This window comes from Penaeus japonicus, unplaced genomic scaffold (assembly GCF_977035675.1).
Source record: "Penaeus japonicus unplaced genomic scaffold, GWHDUDI00000001_assembly GWHDUDI00000002, whole genome shotgun sequence".
Taxonomy (NCBI): domain Eukaryota; kingdom Metazoa; phylum Arthropoda; class Malacostraca; order Decapoda; family Penaeidae; genus Penaeus; species Penaeus japonicus.
Genome location: NW_028234404.1, coordinates 6,327,538 through 6,330,037, shown reverse-complemented (window position 1 = coordinate 6,330,037; position 2,500 = coordinate 6,327,538). Strand labels below are relative to the sequence as shown.

The following is a 2,500-nucleotide window of genomic DNA, read 5'->3' as shown; positions in this document are numbered from 1 at the left end:
AATGTTTCTGTATTTCACATTTTTTTTTTTTTTATCACATCACAGTCTTCATATTCCGTCTTCCTTTTACATCACATTCGTGAGACTTGTCCCTCTGACACATCACAGACATCAAAGTTGGGTCCTTGTGTTGCATCACAGTCTTCAAATCTGTCTCACTAGCACATCATAAACTTCAAATTTGCCTTCCTAGCACACATCACACATCAAAACCGTGTCACCACCTCCCACGTAGTAATGAAACTAACCTAATTAGATCACACAGTGAAAGAAAATGCTATATAAATAATATTCAAAATCTCTCCTGAACTGGATTCATTTTGGCACTCGGCCAAGAGGAGGAACGGCAGCGACTGCTCTCTACGCTGGCACTCGAGCCACTGACGCCCGACGCTGGCACTGGGATAGAACCGCCGAAGCGGCACTAGAATGAAGCACAGGACTACCATGCGTGTGCGCGCGGCCACGTGTCTTATGCACGTGTTGGAGACAAGAATATGGAAAATTTGTGTGTATAGATATATATGTATATCTGTATGTATATACATATGTATATATCTGTATGTGTATATATATATATATAACTATATATATATATATATATATATATATATATTATATATATATATATATATATATAACATATTTATATATATATATATATATATATATATATATATATATAATATATATAGAGAGAGAGAGAGAGAGAGAGAGAGAGAGAGAGAAAGATGAAAATAAAAAGAAAAGAAAGAAAGTGAAAAAAAAACTCTTTCACCTCACATAACAAAACAAAACAAGAAACCCAAATATCTCACAACAAACAGTCAAATAAACACAAACAAAGACAAAAACGCAAGCACAGCTGTTCATCTACAACCTACACTCCTACAACAGCTGTTCAAGGAAATCAATAACACTGTGGTACCCTCTTATGGACTCTTTCTGTGCAGTTTGGAGATCCAGCCAACGTTATGGTCTTATCTATCGTTCATTGATCTATCTATCTAAATTTTTCTCTTTCTCTATCTGTCTATCTATCTATCTATCTATCTATTTCTCTCTCTGTCTCTCTCTCTCTTTCTCTCTATTTATATATTTCTCTCTCTGTCTCTGTCTCTCTCTCTGTCTCTCTCTCTCCCTCTCTCCCTCTCACTTCATCTCTCTCTCTCTCTCTCTCTCTCTCTCTCTCTCTCTCTCTCTCTCTCTCTCTCTCTCTCTCTCTCTCTAGCTCTCTCTCTATCTATCTCCCTCTCTCACACACACACTATCTATTTATCTATTTACCTGTCTGCTAATCTATTTAGCTATATATATCTGTCTACCTTTATTCTCCTCATTTATCTATCTGCCTGTCTATCTCCCTATCACTTCACCTATCCATTTCCCTATATATCCATATACCTATCCATCTATCCATCCATCAATCTATCTTTCTATCTATCCACCCATCAATCTATCCATCCATTTATCCTTCCATCCATCTATCCATCAACCTATCCTTCTATCCATCCACCAATCTCTCCTTCTATCGATCAATCTATCCTTCTATCCATCCATCAATCTATCCTTCTATCCATCCATCAATCTATCCTTCTATCCATCCACCTATCCTTCTATCCATCCATCCATCCATCAACTTATCCTTCTATCCATCCACCAACCTATCTCTCTATCCATCAACCTATCCATCCATCTATCCATCAACCACCTATCTCTCTATCCACCAACCTATCCATCCATCTATCCATCCACCGACCTATCTCTCTATCCATCAACCTATCCATCTCTCTATCCATTCATCTCAGACCCGACTTGGATATGGTCTGAGTACGCGCTGAGGATAAGGTCATGGGTTGTTTGTTGTCCCGTTGGCTAAAAATAGCTCTCAGGAGAAAGGGTTTTTGGGTGTTTTATAAAGCATTTTTTTTCTGAGACTTTGCTGCTTTTTTTTTTGGTTCATTTTTTTGGGTGTTGGGTTTGTCTGTTTGTTGTGGTTGTTGTTGTTATTGTTTTTGTTATTGTTGGCATTTCTGTTGTTGTTGTTGTTATTATTATTATTTTTATAATAATTAATATTGTTATTATCATTATTATCCTCATTGTTATTATCATTATTATCCTCATTATCATTATCATTATTATCATCATTATTATTATCATTATCATCATCATTATTATCATCATTATTATTACCATTATTATCATCATTATTATTATCTTTATTATCATCATTATTATTATCATTATCACCATCATCCTAAATATCTCTATACACACAACCATTCCCCAAACAAACAACCAGACAAGACATAAACAAAACAAAACACAATCAACCAAACAAACAAACAAAGAAACAACCCAACCACCGCAAGACGCAACACCATCTCCTCAGACACAAAAAAAGGTTCTATGTGAGCGCCTTAAAGTCCTTGACTCAGGACTCTCTCTGGGTCGCCGAGGGAGTGACTTGGCATATGACAGGCGCGGGTGTTCAGTT

General features: G+C 36.4%; 1 protein-coding gene across 2 annotated transcripts in view; it reads right to left on the bottom strand.

The window, feature by feature from the left end:
- LOC122251219 (organic cation transporter protein) overlaps positions 1-387 on the bottom strand; it is a 21,395-nt gene extending 21,008 nt beyond the window's left edge. For both annotated transcript variants that reach the window (XM_086546133.1, XM_086546139.1), the window contains exon 1: positions 249-387. The gene's annotated coding sequence lies outside the window, so the exon portion shown is untranslated. The remainder of the gene's footprint in view (positions 1-248) is intronic.
- Between the last annotated feature and the right edge of the window lie 2,113 nt (positions 388-2,500).